Source organism: Nanorana parkeri, unplaced genomic scaffold (assembly GCF_000935625.1).
Source record: "Nanorana parkeri isolate BGI_ZX_2015 unplaced genomic scaffold, ASM93562v1 scaffold1742, whole genome shotgun sequence".
In the NCBI taxonomy this organism is placed as follows: domain Eukaryota; kingdom Metazoa; phylum Chordata; class Amphibia; order Anura; family Dicroglossidae; genus Nanorana; species Nanorana parkeri.
Window position 1 is genome coordinate 171,347 of NW_017308010.1, and position 12,912 is coordinate 184,258.

Here is a 12,912-nt window from a genome sequence, read left to right on the forward strand (position 1 = left end):
CCTTTCCTGCTCTTGGGAGTTGGTTCTGTGTCAGGACCAGATGCAGACACTTTAGTCAGAGTATATAAGAGTGTGTTCACCTTTAGCAGGCACCTTTCCCTTAAGGCAAGTGTGCCTACTGGTACTCAGATGCCCCCATGACTTAAAACTATATATTCTGACTGTATATTGTCACAGGCAGGCCCCAGGTAGAGTGCAGAAGTACTGACTGCCAGTAGACAGAATATAACAGAGACAGGCTGAGGTCAGGACTGGCGGCATGATACAAGACAGGAAGATAATGCAAGACAGGAACAAGATCAAGATATACAGGGGCAGTTTACAGGCTTGTACAGGCAGGACTAGACAGAACTAAGAAGAACTATACTGGACTAGATAGGACTATCACAAGCCCTGAGCCCTGGGTTTGTGATTCTAAATAAAGTGACACTAACCAGTCCCAAGGCTGACATGTGTTTGGCCAGACTTGTTAACCCACAGCTGACAGAGAGTTGCTGAAGGTGTGTGGCCAGACTCATTAGCCCACAGCTGACAAGAAGCCTGAGTTGCAGTGACAACAAGCAACCACCAGAAGAAGCTGGGAGGTTGTGCCAGGCAAAGGAACATTAGACATGCTCCTAACACGTGGACCAGACATGTAAACCGCATTTGCTGCACATGCTCTTTGTGGGTGAATGTCTCTTTAGAGCTGCTTTGGACACCCTCATAAAGGATGTTACTGGGAGGTAAGAGTACTCATCCACCTCACTAAAAGAAGTCTAGGTCTCAAGCTGAGAAGAATCACCCCCCTTTGAGGAAAAAAATAAGTTATTTTCATTATAACAAGGCTCCAGCCTGTAAGGCAAAACCTAAGCCAGGAGCCTAGTTTCACCCAAAACCCTGGGCTCCTAAATCACCCAAACCTACAGACAAGTCCTCAGCATGAAGGGGCACTCCCACTTTCCAAAGTGGGGGGACATCTATTAGCTTTTGCAGACATTTTGACAGACTGTATCTGAGATACCTGGGTATGGGCGGTGGTTTCAACAGGCTACAAGCTAGAGTTCTGCTCCCAACTCCCTCATTGCTTGGTTTCCAAAGGTTTCCAAGCTTTCAGTGTCACTGCTCAGATTAGCAGACTCTTGCAGCTCTTTTGGATCAGCAGGTTTATTGTTTTGGAAAGGTTTTGGGGATTTTATTCCTAGCTTTTCACAGTTTCAAAACCAAAAGGAGGCTTACATCCCATGTGTGATCTCAAGGCCCTAAATGTCTTTATTCAGTCCTAAAAAAAAATCCATATTAAATCCACCAGGTCTGTTAAAGCCTTCCTTCATCATAGAGACTTTCTGGCCTCAATAGGCATCAAGGACACGTACTCGCATGCCCTTTTTTCCAGCACATCAGCAATGTATTTGCTTTGCTGTGGGTCCTTAACACTTTCAGTTTGTGGCCGTAGCATTGGATCTTTATTTTGCGTGTATTCACAAAGCTCCTAGCCCTATGGAGGACTTCCTCTTGAGGTAACAGTTGGCAGAGATCCTGACCAACAATTTGGACCAGATGGTTTAGACTAGGGATGCACCAGTACTGGTACTGGTATCGGAGCCGATACAGAGTATTTGGGCGAGTACTCGGGTGCTCCGGAGCGAGTGCTCCGATACCGGAACTTCTGGTCAGAGGAAGATTTCCTCTGACCGGCAGTGCCCTAGGGGAACATGGAGCCAGCTTTCCGGGCAATCAGGAAGCTGGGTGGTGAGTAATGACCCACCTCCTGAATTCCTGATTGGCTGGGAAGCCAGCTCCAAGCTGATTGGCTGGGAAGCCGGTTTCCCGCCTAATCAGCATCGAGCCAGCTGAACAGCTGACTCCTTGCTGATTGGCTTGGAAGCCGGTTTCCCGGCCAATCACAATCGAGCCAAGTAAACAACATGGAGCCGGCTTCCCGTGCAATCAGGAAGCCGAGCGGCATGTTAGTACCCGTCGCCCGGCTTCCTTATTGCTCTGTAAGCTGGCTTCATGCCAGCTGAAGCACCGGTATCGGTACACGGTATCAGCGAGTACCTAAAGCAAAATATCAGTACTCGCACTCTATGCTGAAAAAACGGTACCAGTGCATCCCTAGTTTAGACCTTGAAAACATTTGGTTCCTGCACCTTCAGAAGTTTGCGATGGAGCTGCCTCATGACCTGGAGTATCTGGGTTTGATCCTGGACACCACTCAAGCCTGAGAATTTCTTCGCTTTTGCATGGGGGTCATGGGGCTAATGTGGCTAATGGCAGTCTTCCTCGAGGCAGTGCCAGTTTCACTATAAACCTCTTCAGTTCAAAATCCTTTAATCATGGGACAAATTGGTTCAGTTTCTGGACAAACTGATTCACCTGACACCAAAGACTAGGTTGTCTCTGGCCTGGTGGCTCTGGATTCCAGCTCTGGAGTAGGGAAAACCCTTCCATCCAATCTTTTGGAAGATCATCACAACTGATGACAGTTTCACAGACTGAGAAGTCCTATGAAACCTGGCGGTGCAAGGGTCTTGGATGCTGGAAGAATCTGGACTCCTGATCAATATTCTGGAGATTCAAGCCAGATTACAATTCAGTCGGACAATGCCATGAAAATGGTACATGTCACTCATCAGGGAGGAACTAGATATTTAGTTCAACAAGGGAAATAGAAAAAAATTAGTCCTGAGCATGTTCCAGCCTTGTCTACTATTCACATTCCAGGCATAAACAATTGGCATGCACACTACCTCAGCTGGCAGTGCCTATACACAGGGGAGTGGTCTGTACACCATTAAGTATTCTAGAACCAGAGAGTGTCACAGGTGGGTCTGGCTGTTCTCAGATTTATGCTTCGATAGGGAAGTCCTAAGAGGGGGTCAGAGGGCAGAGCTGACCTGGGAGTATTCTGACATGAAGATAGGCCAGGAAAGGAAAATATTTTTTGCCAGTGTCCAAAAGGATTTTACAGTGAGTACAATAATCCTGTTTTACTGCACTTCAGAAACTGTGTATACTTTGGTGTGCGTGATCTGGGGACAGGTGCACTTTAAAGCAAACTTGTACACTTCAAGCTGGTAAACTGACCACATAATTCAAATGCAGGCACCTAATGGTTCTAAATGGTTCTAAAATGTACCCTTAGTTGTCTTTATAACAGCCTGAGAGCCCTGGACCTACCCTCACCCCTGCCTCACTATTGGTCAGTGAAGTCATCCATCATAGTTATGGACTAATTGTAAGCTTGGAGAGGGAGTGGGCCCACGTTTGAATTCAGCTCCTAAAGTTAATAGTTACATAATATAGCACCCTGGATTTTAGGACTCCCGGGGCACGCTAATGATAATCAAAGTTATACTCAGGCACCTCTGGGTGCCTGCATATAAATTATATTTCCAGCTCACCAGCCTGATATTTAGAGTTAATTTTTAAAGTGTAACCCCTGTGAAAACTTTTTTTGTAAAGTTTTTAGAATTTAGAAAACCTCTGTTAGGTTTGTATTACTGTCTATGTACTTGACACAGTTCCATCCTTTCGCACTGTACTAATACATTTTAATTTTTTTTTTGCAGTTTAGTGCGGATTATGACAAGCGCTGCAGACTATGATGTGCGGATTATGACAATGTGCAGATTATGATGTGCGGATTATGACAAGCGCTGCGGATTGTGATAAGCGCTGCAGACTATGATGTGCGGATTATGACAATGTGCGGATTATGATGTGCGGATTATGACAAGCGCTGCGGACTATGATGTGCGGATTATGATAAGCGCTGCGGACTATGATGTGCGGATTATGATAAGCGCTGCAGACTATGATGTGCGGATTATGACAATGTGCAGATTATGATGTGCGGATTATGACAATGTGCAGATTATGACAAGCGCTGCGGATTATGATAAGCGCTGCGGACTATGATGTGCGGATTATGATAAGCGCTGCGGACTATGATGTGCGGATTATGATGAGCGCTGCAGACTATGACGAGCGCTGCGGATTATGAGCATTTTGGAATTTAGCAGAAAGTGAGAAAACTCTATACACATGTCTGTGTTAAGTTCCCATTCACACACATATACAGATTTAAAAAAATATGTTTATTTTGCATCCTGTGTTTTATCCTCTGGAGAATAGAAGAGGACATCAGCATAAAACTGGGGAGGAATGTGAGGGACAGACGATCTCATCGGGCAGAGTCCAGCGATCACATCGCAAACACTGTCATCTCTAACTAACTAAAAACCGGAGCTTCGAGAGAGAGGTGGTGGAGGCGGGACTATGTAGATTAATATGCAGCTGAAGGGAGGAAAAGCTGTTACGGAAATAGCCGAACGGCTGGGGGGTACAGATCTCGATGAAAACGGAATTCGACACAACACCGGCAACAGCACCCCCTCACCTCGAACTAGCATGAGGGTGAGGCGATGCCTGGGTGCAGACTGTCGCCAGGAGGTTGTAAGGGGACTGGCCCGATAAGCCTAATCCCGGCTGAGAGAGATGACATCCTAAAGGATCATCACTATTACCAATATAAAATTATCAGAAGTCAAACACACATATACTTACTACTTTAATTAGAGCAATATCATGATTATAAAAAGGCACATAATCTGGGAACATCACAGTTAAGTATGTGCATGGGACGTGCAATTGAATATCCAGTCTGATATCTCGTGTAAATTGTTTGAATGTGATGAGACTCACATTGATATATACCCTAAACATCCACCCCCAGCTCCCTCACGCATATTCCCCCCCAACTCTCAAATCTCTCCTCCCCTCACCCTCACCAAAAGTAACATTATTTCCCACAAACTCCGATTGTTCCACACTAATCCTATATAAGAGTGCAAGTGTAATTTATGTAAGTATTGTGGTGTTTGTGCCCTTTAGTTATATAATAAAGCCAGCCAGTCCAACCGCACTTAAGTTGAAGATTCCTTCTCCTACCCTTCCCATCTTTTTCTTGCTTTGTATCCTCTTCTCCCCTCTCTATGAATAATGCATGTTTGAGTGCTTGATGGCACTGGGCTCTGGTTGTGATGCATGAGCGTGATCTTCCCACTATTACTCCAATTTGCAAGAGACATGTGGCTCCACCTCTGTTAGTCCTTGCTGCTGCCTACAAATGACCTGGTCACCTCTGGCCATTTGAGCCTTTCCTGCTCTTGGGAGTTGGTTCTGTGTCAGGACCAGATGCAGACACTTTAGTCAGAGTATATAAGAGTGTGTTCACCTTTAGCAGGCACCTTTCCCTTAAGGCAAGTGTGCCTACTGGTACTCAGATGCCCCCATGACTTAAAACTATATATTCTGACTGTATATTGTCACAGGCAGGCCCCAGGTAGAGTGCAGAAGTACTGACTGCCAGTAGACAGAATATAACAGAGACAGGCTGAGGTCAGGACTGGCGGCATGATACAAGACAGGAAGATAATGCAAGACAGGAACAAGATCAAGATATACAGGGGCAGTTTACAGGCTTGTACAGGCAGGACTAGACAGAACTAAGAAGAACTATACTGGACTAGATAGGACTATCACAAGCCCTGAGCCCTGGGTTTGTGATTCTAAATAAAGTGACACTAACCAGTCCCAAGGCTGACATGTGTTTGGCCAGACTTGTTAACCCACAGCTGACAGAGAGTTGCTGAAGGTGTGTGGCCAGACTCATTAGCCCACAGCTGACAAGAAGCCTGAGTTGCAGTGACAACAAGCAACCACCAGAAGAAGCTGGGAGGTTGTGCCAGGCAAAGGAACATTAGACATGCTCCTAACACGTGGACCAGACATGTAAACCGCATTTGCTGCACATGCTCTTTGTGGGTGAATGTCTCTTTAGAGCTGCTTTGGACACCCTCATAAAGGATGTTACTGGGAGGTAAGAGTACTCATCCACCTCACTAAAAGAAGTCTAGGTCTCAAGCTGAGAAGAATCACCCCCCTTTGAGGAAAAAAATAAGTTATTTTCATTATAACAAGGCTCCAGCCTGTAAGGCAAAACCTAAGCCAGGAGCCTAGTTTCACCCAAAACCCTGGGCTCCTAAATCACCCAAACCTACAGACAAGTCCTCAGCATGAAGGGGCACTCCCACTTTCCAAAGTGGGGGGACATCTATTAGCTTTTGCAGACATTTTGACAGACTGTATCTGAGATACCTGGGTATGGGCGGTGGTTTCAACAGGCTACAAGCTAGAGTTCTGCTCCCAACTCCCTCATTGCTTGGTTTCCAAAGGTTTCCAAGCTTTCAGTGTCACTGCTCAGATTAGCAGACTCTTGCAGCTCTTTTGGATCAGCAGGTTTATTGTTTTGGAAAGGTTTTGGGGATTTTATTCCTAGCTTTTCACAGTTTCAAAACCAAAAGGAGGCTTACATCCCATGTGTGATCTCAAGGCCCTAAATGTCTTTATTCAGTCCTAAAAAAAAATCCATATTAAATCCACCAGGTCTGTTAAAGCCTTCCTTCATCATAGAGACTTTCTGGCCTCAATAGGCATCAAGGACACGTACTCGCATGCCCTTTTTTCCAGCACATCAGCAATGTATTTGCTTTGCTGTGGGTCCTTAACACTTTCAGTTTGTGGCCGTAGCATTGGATCTTTATTTTGCGTGTATTCACAAAGCTCCTAGCCCTATGGAGGACTTCCTCTTGAGGTAACAGTTGGCAGAGATCCTGACCAACAATTTGGACCAGATGGTTTAGACTAGGGATGCACCAGTACTGGTACTGGTATCGGAGCCGATACAGAGTATTTGGGCGAGTACTCGGGTGCTCCGGAGCGAGTGCTCCGATACCGGAACTTCTGGTCAGAGGAAGATTTCCTCTGACCGGCAGTGCCCTAGGGGAACATGGAGCCAGCTTTCCGGGCAATCAGGAAGCTGGGTGGTGAGTAATGACCCACCTCCTGAATTCCTGATTGGCTGGGAAGCCAGCTCCAAGCTGATTGGCTGGGAAGCCGGTTTCCCGCCTAATCAGCATCGAGCCAGCTGAACAGCTGACTCCTTGCTGATTGGCTTGGAAGCCGGTTTCCCGGCCAATCACAATCGAGCCAAGTAAACAACATGGAGCCGGCTTCCCGTGCAATCAGGAAGCCGAGCGGCATGTTAGTACCCGTCGCCCGGCTTCCTTATTGCTCTGTAAGCTGGCTTCATGCCAGCTGAAGCACCGGTATCGGTACACGGTATCAGCGAGTACCTAAAGCAAAATATCAGTACTCGCACTCTATGCTGAAAAAACGGTACCAGTGCATCCCTAGTTTAGACCTTGAAAACATTTGGTTCCTGCACCTTCAGAAGTTTGCGATGGAGCTGCCTCATGACCTGGAGTATCTGGGTTTGATCCTGGACACCACTCAAGCCTGAGAATTTCTTCGCTTTTGCATGGGGGTCATGGGGCTAATGTGGCTAATGGCAGTCTTCCTCGAGGCAGTGCCAGTTTCACTATAAACCTCTTCAGTTCAAAATCCTTTAATCATGGGACAAATTGGTTCAGTTTCTGGACAAACTGATTCACCTGACACCAAAGACTAGGTTGTCTCTGGCCTGGTGGCTCTGGATTCCAGCTCTGGAGTAGGGAAAACCCTTCCATCCAATCTTTTGGAAGATCATCACAACTGATGACAGTTTCACAGACTGAGAAGTCCTATGAAACCTGGCGGTGCAAGGGTCTTGGATGCTGGAAGAATCTGGACTCCTGATCAATATTCTGGAGATTCAAGCCAGATTACAATTCAGTCGGACAATGCCATGAAAATGGTACATGTCACTCATCAGGGAGGAACTAGATATTTAGTTCAACAAGGGAAATAGAAAAAAATTAGTCCTGAGCATGTTCCAGCCTTGTCTACTATTCACATTCCAGGCATAAACAATTGGCATGCACACTACCTCAGCTGGCAGTGCCTATACACAGGGGAGTGGTCTGTACACCATTAAGTATTCTAGAACCAGAGAGTGTCACAGGTGGGTCTGGCTGTTCTCAGATTTATGCTTCGATAGGGAAGTCCTAAGAGGGGGTCAGAGGGCAGAGCTGACCTGGGAGTATTCTGACATGAAGATAGGCCAGGAAAGGAAAATATTTTTTGCCAGTGTCCAAAAGGATTTTACAGTGAGTACAATAATCCTGTTTTACTGCACTTCAGAAACTGTGTATACTTTGGTGTGCGTGATCTGGGGACAGGTGCACTTTAAAGCAAACTTGTACACTTCAAGCTGGTAAACTGACCACATAATTCAAATGCAGGCACCTAATGGTTCTAAATGGTTCTAAAATGTACCCTTAGTTGTCTTTATAACAGCCTGAGAGCCCTGGACCTACCCTCACCCCTGCCTCACTATTGGTCAGTGAAGTCATCCATCATAGTTATGGACTAATTGTAAGCTTGGAGAGGGAGTGGGCCCACGTTTGAATTCAGCTCCTAAAGTTAATAGTTACATAATATAGCACCCTGGATTTTAGGACTCCCGGGGCACGCTAATGATAATCAAAGTTATACTCAGGCACCTCTGGGTGCCTGCATATAAATTATATTTCCAGCTCACCAGCCTGATATTTAGAGTTAATTTTTAAAGTGTAACCCCTGTGAAAACTTTTTTTGTAAAGTTTTTAGAATTTAGAAAACCTCTGTTAGGTTTGTATTACTGTCTATGTACTTGACACAGTTCCATCCTTTCGCACTGTACTAATACATTTTAATTTTTTTTTTGCAGTTTCTGAGTCACCATTGGCATTGTAATTTAATGTTAGGAAAAATTGTCTTTCTGTTTAAAACTGTAGCGGCTGTAATGTTCTAAATCTATCCACAAATGTCAATGCAATATGCCCCCAGAAATGTCACTTCCTGCTTTTCTGATTGGCTGACTTATTTTCCCAGAAGTCTGCACCAAGATACAAGTATAATTTTTGGCATCCTTTGCAATAGGAATTTTATTTTTTGGTGAGACACTCTCTGAGGGTTAATTACTACTAAAGGAGACATTGCACCTTTCCCAATTGCAACATGGTTTTAACGAACCCAGACCCTCCCATTCAGGGATCAATTTTGAAAGGACAACAAACAACTTTTTCTTCAGAAGAGAAACAGATAGGAGACTGTAACAAAGTTTGTTAAAAGCCTTATAATGTACACATCACACAGAGAGGATTAATTTTTTTTTCAACAAAAGTCAAATTACTCTTAAAAAGAGTTAGATTTGGATTTCTCATATAAAGGAAATATGTAATGAGAGACGAGTTGAGATTGCCATTGCTCCCCTCCCTCTGAAAATGCTAGCTTTCTGGCTGTGTTTTTGGTTTCCGTAGTCATGAATCACAGAACCAGAACAAGCATGCAGCAAAAGAACGTTGGAGAGTGGTATTCCAAGATTAAAGAAATGTAATGTATGGAAGACTTCACAGCTTTTCTTTACCACTATGAAGAGATATTTAACCGTACGTGGTTTTACTGGCACCAACATGCTCTTTCTCAAGATTATGACTTGGCGTTTTTAGGGGATGAAGTCATGGTCCAGAGTAGCGTTTGAGGAAAAGGAGGCTCTGCTATCCCCCAGCACTCTCCTGTTCATAGTCTTTGTCTCTCTTCTTTCACTCATTTCTCTCCTGCTTCTTATTGCTCTATCCTGGCTTTCTGCTTTCTATTTTATTGTCAGTGTGAGTTTGCTTGTTATGCACTTGAGCTATTTTTTTCTGTGTTCAGTTCTTTTCCTTTTTTTTTTTTTTAATCGAGGTTAGTTTTGTTACAGTCATGGTTGGCACTGTATCTGATATCCTTTTATAAGTTTGTCACAACTTTATGCTCGTTTGGTATGCATACCATTTGTTATGTATTTTGTCACCCTACTTGTGTGAGAAAGTAAATAAAGATTTAAGAAAATAAAAAGAAAGTTGAACAAATGCCAGGCTTGCTCATCTCCATACCTGCATGGCCACACAAATAAATGCAACCATTAACAGATTTTGTAATTGACTTGCCATGCCCTGCCTAACCTACATCTAGCCTCCCAGCCTGTCAGTATTCATGTAGATATATTCCAGTCTCCATAGTTTACTTCTCCCCTGGCTGGGGAATGGGGTTTTGAATAGATGATTGACTGTTGCTTGCTATAAGCTGCGGGTGCAGTCACCCTGTCATTTACTTGAATGAGTACAGTGGCCACATCTGAATGTGAAAGCAGAAATCAGCCAAAATTCGCTGCATGTGTATCCAGCTTTAACTAACGGTCACCTATCCTCAATGGCATTTAATTGTACCATGTACAATTAGACATGGACTGCCGCAGACAGATGTGGCCACTGTTATTCTGTCATTTACGTTATTGGGTACAGCGGCCACATCTGAACGGGGACACCTAGGATTCCTACTTGAAGGATCTATAGATTCTTGCAGCAGGAATGCCAGAATGCCCTGTGTGAACGGAGCCTTAGATGCATAATCTACATACTTTATTTTTACCCTCCACCTTTCCACACTCATCCCCTTATAACTGCCCACTAGCCTGCTTTACCCCTCCTTCTCCCCTTTTTTTTCTACTTTTGCCCAAATCTCTATATGGTTCTCACATTTTCCTATCTATACTATCTTCCAGCTCCATTGAAAGACTAGATTAGAGAAAAACTCAAAAGTTAGGAGACAGCTGTCATTTTTTTTTCTCACAAAGTGTTTATTGAGTTTAAAACATTGGAAAGTAAATGTACCAATAGAACAAGGCACATCAGTTGAAACATACAAAGCCTTAAGTGTGGCAAAAAGAGAAAGAAAAAAAATTAGCAAACATGAAAGTGACCAACTATAAATACAGTCAATCAGTAAGAACATCAGACAGGCTCATGGAGAAAATAAATAAGTTCTGGTGTCACTTCATTGAATACCCCACTACAGCCAGGGGGACTGTGAAATCTGGAAAGAAAGCACAAAAAGGGTGCCTTGCCTGGTGCAGGTAAATGTTATTCAGATAGTCATATCAATGAAAAAAAGGTACTCACAAACGTAAATAGGTTAAAAGCCATAGGATGATGGGTGAATGGCAAGCAAGTGGACATCAACAGAGTAGTTCCAATGTGCAAGCATACAGATCTGCGTGACGCATTTCCGGGGCACGTCCCCTTCCTCAGAACATAGCACCTCCTTCCTCAACATATTCTATAAAGGAATGCCTGGCCGATCAAAAACGGGCCTCTACGGTTTGTCATAATGCCATGTGACATGAACGGTCTCCACCTAAGAAGGCTCAACTGGGCGGAGTAAGGCGGCCAACCAATGGGAGCCGGACCATGTCGGGGTCCACCCACTGGGTGTCACCATCACTCCATCCTATCACAGCAGCCAAAAACCAAACGGGCTGATCAGATGCAGCCTGGTATCAACAGGAGGGTACCGCTGACAGCTGTTGATGGGAGGCCATCACATCCTAATACACCAGGGTGACCGCTCATATTTAGGAAAGCAAGGGATCCCCAAGTAGATAAATGATAAGAACCAACAGGATGGAGGAATAAAGGAGAGAAACACCAGTATAGGAAACAGTGAGAGAAAGAAAAATAGAGGCAGAGAGGTGTGAGAAGAGTAGAGCCACAAAGGGAGGATTGCATTATGGGAAAGCAAAATTAGACTGAAGTATCCAAAAGAGCATGGTCAAAACAGGGAGGTTGAAAAGGAGAAATCCAAAGTTGACAAATTTTAAGGAAGTGTGCATGAGTGTCATTCAGGATAGCCGCCAATTTTTCATTAACCATATTCCACTGTTTTCTATGCTTAACTGCCTCAAAATGTAGGGTATTTCAAAGATGTAGCTATAACCAGCTTAGTAGCATAAAAAACATGACAGGTTAGAAGGTAGATTAGAGGTAGGTTTGTTAAGAGGAGCTTCACACGGATCTCTAGCTACATCAAGAGAGGTCAGGATCCGGAGGAGATTTTAAATCCTGATCCACAGGTGTCTGGCAACCAAGCAGGACCACCATATAGGGTACATTGAGTCCCTCTCAGAACATCCCTGGAAGCACTGAGGTGAGTAAGCTGGGATAAAGCTAGCGAGTCTAGTTGGGGTGTAGTACCAGCAGTAAAGGACCTTATATGAATTTTCCAAAACGAGGACATTATTAGAATCCCATACCGTGGCCATCCATATATACTGCAAATCTTCCGAGGATATGGAAACACCCAGTTCAGTCTCCCATTGAGTTTGATAGATTCGTGTAGGAGGTGTGGAACGGGAAATGAAAGAAGCATAAATAAGAGAAATCATAGCAGGACTATGAAGATCGGACCGACATTTACGTTCAAAAGGGGTCAAGGAATAAGGAGAAGGATTTAGGCATATTAGAGAGGACAGGGCCGTAGTGAGTGTGAGTCGACTGAGGATCTCGCCTCTGGCGTAGGGAGGTGGGGTGCAGCCAGGGCTCAGCACAGCACTGAGAAGTGGGGCGCCACAGCCTGCAGCTTCTCCTCTGGATCCCTGCGCTCTCCCCCACCTGTATGGGCAGAGGCAGCGGGGATCTGAGGAGAAGTAAAGCGAATCAGTGCGTGGCCAAGCGGTTAAGGATCAGTACATATCACTGATGTGCAGAGCAAACACTGGAGTGATCAGTTGATCACTCCAGTGTTTGTAAATAACTGGGGACACATGGTACTATGTGTCCACAGTTATGAATGAACAAGAAGTGCTTTACATTTACATCACTTCCTGTTCATTCATGAGTTTCTGAATGGGTAGTAGCACTCAGTACAGAGGCTTCTCCCCATTCAGAAATTGGTTGATAGAACATATTTTCTCAATGAATGGGAAGCCTTTGTACTTTCCATTCATTTAGAACAGAGTCTGCAGAAAAAGATATTGAGGACTCTGTGTCCTTAATTTCTTTTTCTATTTTAAAAGGGAAATATCAGGGGGCTCTTTAGACTTTAGACCCCTAATATTTCCCTCATCCC